Source organism: Crocodylus porosus, unplaced genomic scaffold, assembly GCF_001723895.1.
Source record: "Crocodylus porosus isolate Cpor-Errol unplaced genomic scaffold, CroPor_comp1, whole genome shotgun sequence".
In the NCBI taxonomy this organism is placed as follows: domain Eukaryota; kingdom Metazoa; phylum Chordata; order Crocodylia; family Crocodylidae; genus Crocodylus; species Crocodylus porosus.
In genome coordinates this window covers 11,705,703-11,719,179 of record NW_017728909.1, presented here as the reverse complement: position 1 = coordinate 11,719,179, position 13,477 = coordinate 11,705,703, and the positions used below count along the sequence as shown (strand labels likewise).

General features: G+C 41.4%; 1 long non-coding RNA gene across 1 annotated transcript in view; it reads right to left on the bottom strand.

The window, feature by feature from the left end:
• LOC109308188 overlaps positions 1 to 13,477 on the bottom strand; it is a 33,719-nt gene that overhangs the window by 16,149 nt on the left and 4,093 nt on the right. The window contains exons 3-4 of the long non-coding RNA XR_002100521.1: positions 3,258 to 3,323; positions 2,773 to 2,871 (exon numbers count right to left, since the gene is read on the bottom strand). This is a non-coding gene — a long non-coding RNA (uncharacterized LOC109308188). The remainder of the gene's footprint in view (positions 1 to 2,772; positions 2,872 to 3,257; positions 3,324 to 13,477) is intronic.

The following is a 13,477-nucleotide window of genomic DNA, read 5'->3' as shown; positions in this document are numbered from 1 at the left end:
TGAATCCTTCCCTCTGTTTTTAATCTGTCTGATTGTGGAGGTGCTGAGCAATCCGGTTGGAAACAAGGGCTCCTACTTATTCACAGGTGATGGACAGAAAACGTAGCACCAACTCTGCAAGAAGGGCAAGACAGCCCAGAACTACTCCAACAGCGTGCCTCCACCCCGGCCAGGCCTGGGGAGGTCAGCGCCCAAGACCCGTTCTATCTTCGGTTGAATTTCTCCAGGTCACGCCGTGAGTCAGGACGGTTTTCTACCTCCAGGCTCTTTCTTTCAGGCTGCCTCAATGTCGTCCATCCAGTTTAATAGACGAATTAAATCTATTTTCCTCGTATAACTCGTTTTTGGTACCTTCGACTCCAAGCCCTTTTAACTTCTTTTTAAGAAGATCCTGGGGATTTATCTTCCTGGCCCTTAATGGGACAACTCCATTACAAGATCTCAACAAGGAGCGAAGCCCAGACTTGCAGGTTTCTGGACCCTGACTTAAAGGAGCAGCTCCTTCTGCGGACAGCAGCGCTTTTTTCTCTCGGCGGAAGAGGGACGACATTTAGCCTGTGTTCCACCTGTTTGGTTTATAAACGCTCAGTTTCTCATCCTGGCTATATATGGTAGGGTTTTTTGGTAAATCTAAATCTGCAAATGGGTTTTACGGTCAGCTGCATTTGTTGTTTATCGCACACTAGTTGTTTTTCTATTTTAACCTAGAGTAAAATTGACCACTACTTTGTGGTACATTAAAACCACCTATTTTTCAAGCTGATGTATGTGTTTGCCACTTCCTTGGTCAGCAGCACGCATTCTTTTCTTTCATTTGAATTGGATTTCATGTGGTTTAATTGCAGCGTTTATTTACATGGCAATGATGGGGCATTAATTTTACTTTAGAACGAAACGATAAATGAGTGACCCGAATGGCAAGATTCCAAGATGCCCTTTTTATGATACCGTGCATATCATTTGTGTAGCTCCCAACATTTATTTTATGATGACCTGGCTCCTAAACCCAAGCAGTCACTGAATTTATACTGAATATTGGGTTACTCTTCTCTCATAAATATTCCACATAACCTCTGGCTTTTATTTTCCCCTTAATTTATGTAAATGTATTTGTAGTTGGCCTATAGATGGAGGTGTACTTGAAGATCTGCCTTGGCTTTTCTGAGCTTTCTCAAATTCTTCCCGTCTTTAAGGGGGAAAGCTACAATTGATCTTTATGAGCACGAATATACTGTTTGGGCTCCTCCCCGCCACGACTTCAATTAAGGTACAAAGTGTCACAACATTTTTTTCTCCTTTATTTAACCTTGGGAGTACCAGGTAAAATGAGTCTTGCCCTTGCTGGAATGACACCGAACTGCTGAAGTTTGAAGGTCTGAATCGTGGGCACCAAAAGCAGTTTGCCCAAGGGGCTGTCAGTGCTTTCCATCAGGTAAGAGGTAACAGAAGGCCGACGTGTTTTAAACAGTCTGACAACTGGATGGGGAAAGGTTTCCGGTTTTTGTTTCCAGCCTGTTGTGCAGGCAAAAGCCCAATGATTCTCTCTCTATACAGACCAAGGGCAAAAGGAGACTACAGATGACCTGGTACCAAATTAAAAAAAAAAAAATCCCAAACAGAAACAGTCTTTGAAAAACAGCAAAATCCCAACCCACCTTGAAGGCCACCTCCTGACATCATGAAGGAGCAGGTAAGGGTATGAGTCATTCTATTTTTTTTTTTCCTGTAGAGGCCACATTGCATCCCGGACCTGTCATTCCTCAGAGACGCACATGGCCACGGCCGGCTGCCTGCTCAGAGAGCTGCCCGACCATAATGTCTCTGCCACACAATAGGCTGTACGTGGGAGGAGCACCGCTGCAGTGTTGAGCACTGCATTGTGCAGCACTGTCAGCAGCAGCTTGGTCCTTCTAGCTTTACTGAATCACATGCATGACAAATCCACCGGCCACATTGCATCTCTGGCATCATCCCTGGCCAGGCTGTTCCTTGCAAGTATTTTCCAATGCTGGTTTGAAAGGCAGTGAGTGTGTCACCACGCCCTGCAGGAGGCCATTCCACATGCTAACAGTCTCAGCGAGTTCCTCACCATCTTTCATCAACATGGCATATTCCATCACTTCCTCCTGGCCCAAGTTATCATCAACAGTCAAAGAACAGAGTCCACCGCCCCAGGGAAAGTGCAGACATGACCATAGTGCTCTTATATGTATAGTAGACCGGCCCCTGCCAGTATCATTTAGAGTGAGCTTCAGGTTGTTCCAAGTCAAACTGGCTGCAGAGGTTTCCAAAGGACTGACACCAAAGCTGGGCAAAGAAGGAACCCTTACTCACATCTCCCAAAACCTTCTCAGCCTGAGTATCTATGGCATAAGTCTGCCTACAATGATACGTGGTTGCTTATGCTGACTTTTGGATCACAATACACTGGTGGGACAGGCTGGAGCCCAGTGCTCACATCCGAACCGTGGATGCCCTGTGTTTTCAACAGGTAGGGAGAGAGTTGCAAACGGTGTTTGAGACTGTCTTTTTAAATACTATATAATAGTAATACTATATAAAATCCAGATTCAAGTGTACACCTCAATGTCCTGCCTCTGCAGGCCCTGAAAGCAAATGGTAGAAATCTCAGTGATTTCTTCAGAACGGCCAAGCCCAGCGCTCCAGGATCACAAACACTCATAAACGTGATTCACCCATCATGTTATAAGCTCACAATAAAAGACAGTGACATTTTGCAAGCAACAATGAAAATACAGAAACATGTCTTACTGAATACTGGGAAAGAAGCGTTTCCTTTCAACACCTGGAATTCCTGTTCTAATCTCCTCCGTAAGTCTATTTGCTCAAACAAAACCTTCTGGAGTTCTTCTAATAAAGAGAAAAGAAGAGCAGTTCTGATAAACTGTATAAATAATTCTTGAGAGAACTATTATATGGGGCAATTCATTACTATAAGACAAAATATTTTAGCAGTTAAAAAAAAAAAGTGTTGCATAGACCTAGAATAGATTTTATGCAGAAATCCATGAATATAAATCAATGTAATATATTATTTTAAAGTATTATATTACAGTGTCATGTATTGATTGATATATATGCATTAATCTCAATTATATCCACCCAAAGGTCCATATATTATTCATATGTTACTTGTCAAGCTTAAAATATGGTGCAGAACAAAAATGCCCCCTATTATCCTTATATTCTATTAAAACAAAGAGCAGGTTTATACGATCAAAGCTATTTTTTTTTACCTTTCCCCATGTTTTCTACATCCTTCTTCAGTGAATGAGGTGAATTGGTTTCTTGCGTGTGTTCGCCTTAATGAAGAAAGGAAAAACAAGTTGTTGATTTGCAAAAGTTGCATTTTATCGGATGTTGCTTTTACTCTGCATCTTCTCTGATGGTCTGGAAAAAAGGTTTCACCACAACATTTAGAGCTCACTCTTTGTAATCTTCAAGCAGGACAAGCTCCCACTGATGTCCAGGGGAGTTTTCCTTGTACAAAGATAGTACAATATGGCCCACAGCATCATCACTAGATTTCTGAAGCTGTATGGTAGAAAGGTCCTTGGACCTTAATTATCATCTTGCTTTCTGCACAGATGTTCTAGGCTTCAGAAATGCTCTCCAGGACACTTCATTGCTTAGAGAAACTTTTTAAATAAGTAAAATGTATTGCTGTGTTGTCTGGTATACCGTAGTTCCTAATGTAGCAGTACATGCTGCTTTGAATCTGTTTTCTGAAGAGCCTGAGTGAGCAGAGGCACGGGGGTTGACATACGGTATCTCTACTCTCCCTTACCCAGAGGTGGGGTATGGTGGTTACGCAGGGCATGGGACTACTGTTACTGATTTACAGGCATATTTCCCTCTCTTGCCCTGCACCCCAAAAGCTATGTCTAACAACTGATGTTTTTTCCTCTAATACATATCAAAGAAACAATTTTTCCTCTCTTAAACACCTTAAAAACCACCTAATAGATCTAGGGCCCATGCAAGAGGTGGTTACTAGAATTACTTTCTGTTTTTGAATTGGAGCCCAGGCCACTTCGCATAGCTATGTTGGTCTCCACGGTTTTCCACGCAATCATATTTAAAAGTGTTGTCCTCTTCTTCAAGGCCCTGCAAAATTCTGATCCTTTCGCAACTAAACATCTTCAACTTTAGTTCATCGGCCTTGCTCTGCCGCTGCGGCCAGCCTCAGGGCCTCTGTCTGTCCCCTCCTAAATATCTCCCTGCCTCCTTCCACTGTGTGGAGCTGGAACAGGGTGCCCTCCAAGCTGCAGACTGCTGAGCCGTTACTTAGTCTTCATTCCTGTTCTTCTGAAAGCCTCGCTAAATCCAGGGATGCCCACAAGAAGTGCACACATTAAAACCCCCCAAAACAAATAAATCAGCCTTTTCCCATCCCCAAACCAAACCCTCATGTCCTTCGTGGGATTTATTCATCTCATCAGAGAGGCAAGCTCTGAGCCATCTCAATGGATGGAAGCCCTTCTTGCTTCTTTTGGCTGGACTTCCAGGTTAAACCTCTGTCATCAAAATCCCTTTCGAAGCTCTCTTTTTGCTTGCCATGGCATTACAATCCAAAACCACTCCCATAAAATGATGCTGATATATTTGAGCAGGCGAGGTCTAAGTGAAGCTTGTGGGGTGGTGGGCTCCGAGGGAGATTTTCTGCTGGGAATTTGTTAACAGGCAGGTATAAGCATCAATCCCTTAATTTTGTTGTATAATAAGAAGCTTTTGTTTTTCAGAGAGATTAATGGGGATTTAGGATACTTTCATTTCAATTAATTCTTTTAACAAAATGAATATGGGACTATAACAGGTAAATACTATTTCTGAATTTTGCTAGTAGGGTGTTAAATTAGCACTAGGTTTGCTAATTGCTGGGCTTCAGCTTGCACACTCTTCATGGAAGGATCTGTATCCTCCTTCATAATTTGATAGGATTTGGCCCATTTTGAGGGCTCCCACAAATCTGAATTATTTAGAATACTCTTGTTATATCAATGAAATGACTGCTTTCTTCACAGTTGATCTCCTAGGAGCATACCCCTCGTTATGTTGCGTAGCAGTATTATTTGACATTGTAGAAGCCTGGTTTTTAAGACTGCTGAGTGAAGAGCTGGGCTTAACTTTAGTCACAGTCCCAAACCCTCTGCTTCTGAAGTATTGTGGCCCTTATCCAGTTAAGTCTCACCATTTGGGTGGGCTTGGAGCAGCTCATAGTCCTGTGCTCATAAAATTAAGTGATGAACAAACCTTTGAAAAGCATGTAAGGACATGTGCAGATATTCCTGGTGCTCGACCTACGATCTGACTTTATTATCTGATCTTACTTTAAGCCATGTAGTCATAGATTGGGTCCCATTTGTACCAACATTTGCCAGTTCTGGGAGCTGCGCTGGGAACGTGATCTAAGTCAGTTGGGGTGGGGGGAAGAGCAGAAGGGATCGGGGAGGTCTAGTGAGTCCACAGGAAAGGTTGTTTGGGTTGTGGGGGGCTCGTGAGTCTGCAAGGGGGAGAGTAAAAATAGCCCAGTGGGGGTGGGGGTTGGAAAAACACAGCTCCAGGGCTGGGGCGGGTAGCTAGGCTTTCCCAGCCCCAGGGCTGCTCTCCAGACATGTACACATTGGGTAGATCAGGCTACCCCAGGCCTGCTCTAACTTAGTGCACCTCCTAAGTTAGATTGCCATGCCGTTTTTTGCCCAGTCTAACCTCCCCAAACACATGTACAGTTTGGCATTTCAGTAGACCTAACCCTAGTTAGGTCAATCTAAGAGTAACATCTGCACGTACCCTAAGTGATTTAAGGTCCTGACTTCCTTACAGATTTCAGCACTTGGGAACAGATTTTTAGAACTCTTTGCATCATTAGGTGCTTAGATGACCACCTTGTGCTATTTTCAGGGAAACAGGCACTTAATACGATTTTCAAAAGTGCTTATGGGTCAGCGATTCTCAACCAGGGATGCCACAGCAACCCGGGGCATCTTCAGATCCTTTCAAATGTGCGGCAGGATGCCATGCAATGTTAGCACAGTTAGGCATGCAAACACAATTCACAAGATTAACCTAGAGATTCCAAATAGGAATCCATAATTTTAAATCCATTCTGACCTGTTGTGGTTTTTATGAGTTTGTTACAACAGAAGAATTGCTCTAATATTTTTCTGTAGTCAAAAAATGAGTGAGAGTGAAGAGCTGGCATTTTCTGAGGAGTGCCATGAGTCAAACAAGGAGTGCTTTCACTCCAAACAGGTTGAGAACAACTGATCTAAGTGCCCTTTGGCATCTTTAGGGGCCTAAGTAGCTTTAAAAATCCGGCCCCTAGATGCCTCTTTGAAAGTCAGTGCAACTTAACATCCCTAAATTCCTGTACTTGTGGTGTCCTACAAATATATATATTTAATTCGTATAAATGTGAAGTAACAAGGAAAGCAGAATAATTAATTCTGAAGACTTAAACTGAGTCATCATAACGGAGACCAACAAGACAGGCACAGAGGTGCCTGTGTTTCTAACAATATGTGCTAGAAGATTTGACCTGTCCTTACTGACTATTATTCTACATGCTCTTAACCTATTTTAATATTTGATTTTATGTCTGTACATAGCAGTCGATATTTTCATAACAAAGGGCAGGATTTTCAAAAGCACCAAAGTCACCTAGAAGCAGAAGTCCCTTGAGATGACCTGCATCAAAGTGACCGAGAACTATGCATCCCAATGAAATCAGCTTCAGCTCAGTGAGACTTTTGTCCTAGTCACTAAGGTGCATTAGAAAAATCCCACTCCTAGGCCCTTAATTTTGGATTTAAGGCTCTGATTTTAATTTTGTAATTACGACATTCCAGACTGTGATCATCGCTGTGGCATGTGAGGCTCCAATACTGCGGTGGATCTGCTCTCAGAGATCCAGCTGCAGGAGCACAGGCATTTATTATGGGATGTGGGACTCCTGATGTTTGCCTACTTCGAATCTATTTGAAAATGCCAGACAGTTATCATAACTTATGGGGATCTGCACTTTTAAAATATTACACTTATGCAGATTAGTACGAGTTTAAACAATTAAAATGTGAGACTCATTTTAAGCATTCTTTTTAATTCTGTGCAAAGACAATTAGTAGTTTAAAATTACTTTCAGAAGACTAGTTACACAGACAGATAAAAGCTCAGATGATATCGAGATGTTAGTGTCTTCCTCTTGAGGCTGGACTGAAATCTGGCTTGCATTATATTGCAAATAAAAGCTGTTTGAAGGGCTGAGCTTTGAATATAACAGATATCTGTCCACATCATAAAAGATGTTGGATCATTAGCAGTCTCCAAATATGAGTTTGATAGGCTGAAGTTAGAACCTAATGGGCTTCAGTCCACCTGGTAAAAGATGTGGGATAATTAGCAATCTCTGCTTAAGAGGTATCCAGAACTGAAGGGAGCATACTGCAGAGCAAGTGATTGACAGTTCTCCACAGAGATGTTTGCAAAGCACCTCTCGCACTCAGCCAGCCCTAGATGATACATTCATGTTGACCAGAACAGTATTTCAACCTGAAAAAATCTCGCGCAGCAATGTTTGGATGCACCAATAAAACCAGCGCAAAATACAATGCAAAGGATGGCCACCCAAGTTCTGTCACTCTTAAATACACAGAGTCTAATCTGGAACATCTACTGTACAGGAAACATAGAAAGGCACAGTCAATCGGACAGGAGCAGCTACAGCATCCTCGGAGGCAGGCGAGGATGGAGCTAGACTCTCCTCTCCAAATTCCTGACTAGGACAACAGCAAGACTAAGCTCAGACACTCCACCTGGGGATAGCTTTATACACATCTATGACACTGGATGCTAAGCCCAGGGCATGGCGAAATAGGAATTTGGGAGTTTAGCCTAACCTGCACAAATGCAGCGCACAGACACAATCCATAAAACTCCTGTAAGAGTTGCCCTTAAAAAAATTAATCAACAGTACGGTTTTGCACATCTACAATAGTAGAGTACTGTGTAATCCAAGACATGACCACTTTCTGATGATTATCCAAGACATGACAACTTTCTGTTGATTACTGCTGTTATTTATTATGTGTATGAGCACTCCTCTAATGCAAAGGTCCCAAGCGAGACGGGAGCTCCATTATGCTACACACAACGACAGTGGCTGCTGTGAAGAGCTTAACGTCCCAATAGACAACACAATGAAAGGAGGGGAGAAGCATTATCGTCATTTTACAGATGGGGGACAGAGGCAAGGGAAGTTGAAGCGAATTGCCTAAGATCACGCAGCAGGTTGGGAACAAAGGTAGTTACCGAATCTAGATACAGCTGAAGTCTTGACCAGTTCCTTAACCTCATGTCAATTATTTCTCTAGCTTACGCGTTGCTAATGAGTCTTGGATGGAGCTTAATGTAAAAAGCCTGCTGGACTAATGCTCTCAACTGAGCAAAGTTCGTAGGCAGACAGACACATTATGCACGTTACAGAGTGCCAACTGGAATTTGACCCATAAAGTATTGACTTCTTAAGAGTATGCCTATCATCTTACTTGTTTTTTTCCACAGTCAGCTTTTGTCTCTTTTGGGCATTTTTAATAAGAATCATGTTTAACCAGATTCTCCATTTTTGTGCACGTGGGCTAGAATTCATCAATATTTTAACCAAGGTAAACATTTAAAACCCTTTCTAGGAATGGAAAATAATACTGCATGTCTCATTATTGGACTAGATTCAAATCTCAAATTATTCCCAGAAGCAATTCTAAGTAACTCCGCTGAGGTCCACAGAATTTCACTAGTTTTACATTGATGTAATTAATGACAAGCTGTTTTTTCCAATGAAAGATTTTGTTTATATGGCAAATCTGAACGTATCTTGATAAGGGACGTGTGGAGATCAAATTCTACTTCCAGTTAGATCATTGTCAATCTGAAGTAACTCTGGGGAAGTCAAAGACAGATTGGTGGTACTTTTTGCAAGAAATTCAAAATAAATCAAGACATTTTAGATGACAGATTTAAGTATATTTCTAGATGTGTTCACATTACTTCCTACAGCTTTCTTTTAAAATATACAGATCTCACAGATTATTTAGGCCAGGTAAAGAATAATCAGGATTAACATATAATGAGACCCGATGTTTAAAGTGTTAATTACTCTATTGTTCTGATGATAAATCTACCGATTTTCCTTCAAGAGAACCATAAAAATTGTATGCATCTTATAAGCAGAATTGACCTATAATTGGGTCCCCTGACAGTCTTGACCTGTGCATTTTTGTGCGTATGAAATACGACTTTGAAGTCAGAATTTTTTCAACATAGTTTTATCTTAGTATTTTTGAATATTCAATGCTTTGGGTTATTTCCTTGCTTATTTGATTCTCCTGTAAGATTTTATCAAGGCAATGGAGTTAAAGGTCTTTCCCTGCAGTTATTAACATGTTTATAGGGGAAAATATTTTTTTTCCCTAAACTTGAAACTGAAAATGAAAAATCAATTTATATGCCAGGCTGGTTTACAATCATAGCAATATGGAATCCTCTACTAAAGGCATAACTTTTCACCCTGGATTTCTATGAACTATTAGTGTTTTGAGACAGAAATTTGGGGAAGACATTTTTTACAAAACACAAGTATTGCCGGATTGTACTCCCACTGCAATTAGTGACAGTTCTGCTGCTGATTACAAAAGAAGCAGAACTGAACTCTAGCATTTGAGATGATACCAGTTTGTTACCAACACTTCAATCAATCAATCAAACAATTAACCAACAGTCCAATCCTACAAACACTTAAGCACATGAATAAGGCTGCTAATATGGATAGTTTTGCTTGAGCAATGTCAGGTTATTCATAGGCTTGAGTGTTTGGAGGACAGAATCCTCAAAAACCCCGTGAAAGACTATCTGTAGGACGTAAGGATGCACAGCAGAAGATAAATCACTACAATACACGAGGTGCCAACCCATTTAAAAAAAAACCTTCACTATCACTGTACAGCTGGGAATATGTTATCATGATAAGCTAATGTGAAAGCAGAATTGGGGAGGGTCTTACTTGTGTTCAGAAGATTTCCTGCAAAACACTTATCCTTTACTTCCAGAAGTCAGTGCGCACTTACATCCAATATGCCTTAAAATCAGACATGAAACATATTCAAGGTCTACAATTTTGGCACTTGTACTACTGCATTCAATATAAAAGCTCATTTATGCCTATATATTTGTATAGCTGCAGTTCCAGTATTGCCAGCATTTCCCTTTTAAAACGAGTTTATATAATAGGATTGTAAACCTTTTCAAAGCATGTGAAATATTAAACCTGTATTTGTTCAGAGAAATTGTTTTACCAAAAAAAAAAAAAAACCCAATAGATTTAAAAATACTTTTCAAGGTAAGAGAAAAATAAATTAAACAATCAATGTCAAGTAAGATTTTGTTAGACGTCAAAAGAGTTGCTGGAATCATTTTTACATGCATTAAATAAGAGTGTGAATAGTTTCAAAAAAGTGAAGGGACACAGCAGAGCTGAACACATATATTGCTGCAAAATTTGTACCAATTACTATTCTTATTTTAATCAGTTCATCTTATTTGGCCCTCCTCTTTCCAAAAGTTCAGCTGCTTCTTTAATCGCTGTTTTGATGGGAAACCTAAAAGCAGACCACAGATACTGCTGATAAAGACAGTCCCACCCTAGTCCAAAGAAGGTAAATCCCCCTCTCGAGGGCCCACTCGGCTAGATGTCTTGTGGTCTCCTGGATGCAGAAGAAGGATCACAGCTGGGTGGCAGTCAGATGAGTTGGAAAGAAAAAAAGCTTGGTTCTCTGACTTCCCAGCACAGGAGCACTGTGGCAGTAGGGAAATTTCTCTCCCGGTTACTAGGCTCAGCTTTAAAGATTTTGTGATCTAAAGCTGCTGCCCTTGCTGTGACAAAAATATTTAAATCAGGGAGCAGAAAGGAGTATGCAGCATAAAGACGAGCTCTTCCAGCATCCGTGACCTTCCCCTCCCGCCTCCCCCCAAGAACAGAAAGACCTTTGGGTAACTTCCCATGCCGCGCCACCATGAAAAGCAAGGGTCTGGGATTCGGGGAGGGAGACCAGTTAAAGGAAACCACCTGCAAAAGCAGCTATTTAAAGATAATTGGGCATATGACCTTTTTTTTTTTGCTGCTGCTTGCCGTAAAAAGAGAGCCGCAACTGTGTTTTAATTTTAAATGATTTTTTAAAAAAGGTTTTGCCCTGTATTTGTTTTCCCTGTGTAAAAAATGCATTGGATTGTCAAGTGTCTGGCCTGCACTGTTGTTTCTAGAGTGTTTCCCAGAGGCCTCATCAGGCCTCTGTGCTCTCACACCTTAATTGAAAGGGAGGAGGTGCTGAATATTTAACCAACTTCCTTTCTCCTCAGAGTTAATTAAAAGCTAAATAGGTGTTTAAAAAACAAACAAACAAAAAAAAAAACCCAAAGAATTTTAATCAGTCTAAGGAAAAATCACTTCCCCCATTAATAGCTCAGGCAGCACTCTCCTGGGCCTTGTCTACCCACAAACTTGTGTGCGAGGATTGCTTTAAAATTTATGTCGTCGGACTGGTCCGACGTTCCGTCTAGATGCTCATATTTTGGTTGAAGACTGATGCATTTTTCTTTCATTGTGTAAAAGAAGATTCGACAACATTGAACCAGGTTTCTATTTAAACAGGGGAAAAAAATATCTGTATACAATCCTGCCCTGATTTAAACATGGCTTTATCTACACACGAAGCGATTAACTCCATTTGTAGGCATTCACATTCAGGCTTAAAACAGACTGGTTTAATTCGGGACTGATTGTCCTGGATTTTGACTCATCAAAACCAATCAAGAGAGGCTGGGACAATCATTTACACATGACACTTGAATGGAAATTACCTCGAATTAGCCTTGGTTGACCTGGTGGCCAAATGTCAATTTGGTTACTTTACAGGTTCTGAAAGTGGGACAATGAGCGTGTAAGATCCCAGGATAAAATTCTGTGTCCTGGGGTGAAACGGCCATTTGTTTTTAGCCACAGAGACATAACACGGGGCAGCTGCGATGCACAGGGGCCGTGGTGACTTCCAGCTGCCACAGCTTATACACGCAAGTTGGTACGTGGGGCTGCTACCCCGGCCATCCTGCCTTAGTTACACTACAGTTCATGTACTGAGAAAAGACTGCGTGTGTTGTTCAAATTAGTTCAGTAAATGAAAACAAAGACCCCATTAATCTAGAACATGAGTGTGCACGCGTGAACTGAGTCAGAAACAGGCCTGAGTGCGAATATGCCTGAAATCGGGTTATAACACATTGGTAATCCAACAGGCACTGCACTGTGTGTGGACGAGACCTTAGCTCTTGTGGTGCCTAGTAGCTGGCCCATCACCTGTTAGCAACACCCTACATTTCTAACATTAAAAAAAATCAGAAGCATGACAGCTACATTTCTGACCGCTTTCCCACATGATAAAGCAGCAAACTGGGAGCTTCTATAGTGCTTGCCCTGGGAAGTGCTCAAAGAGCTCTTTAAAGAGCCAAAGAGTTGTGTGCTACCCCTGAGAGCTGAGCTGTACAGATGGAAAAATAGGTACCAGAAAACCAAGCAATTTGCCCACAGCCCCACATCAAGCCTGCAGCAGACCCAGGAACAGAATCCAGTTTCCCTGACCTCTGTGTCCGACTCTTTACCACTAAATCCAGTTTTCCTCTCATAAGATTCTCACTACCTCACCACGTGCAGGCAATCTATTTGTAAGCCTGATCAGCTGGAGTTACTCTCTCCATCCACGGCTGTGCAAGGGAATTGCTGCCTTAGGACCTCAGCAATTACTGCAGACTGCAGAAAGTTCTTGTCTTACACCTGCATGGAGCTTTCTATTCCCTTGTTTTAAGGACTTCAGTAACAAGTTGGCTCTTCTCAGTGTATAGTTCAGCCTGCAATGAAGTCAGACTCTCTGGCCTGCACAGATACGTATGAATGTGAAGGCCATTGCTATTTTATAGGGACATACACAACAGTCTGCAGTGATGGAGTCACCAGAATCTACTCCATACATAACTATGGATTTAAGGGACATAGATCTGAAGTGGAAGACTCGAAAGGCACCATCTGCCATTAAAGGAGCTATTAATCTTTTTTCACCTGTGCAGTTCTTGAAGAAATCTTATGCAAACAGACATTTGCTAAATGCACTCAAATATTTTCAAAAGCAGCAATGTCACATTTGGGGATAAATAACAAATACGTTTGTTAAGAGTCAGCAAAGCCTCCCTATTCTGGAAAGCATGCAACTACACTCCCAAGTGCTCTCTTGAACTGGAACTTAAATACACACGATTTGCAAAATCTCAGACATTGAAACATTAATTTGCCTTAAGACTGGAATAGCTTTAAAGAGAGCCTGTTTTAGCTCTGTAAAGATAAAGACTACTTCATAGCCTT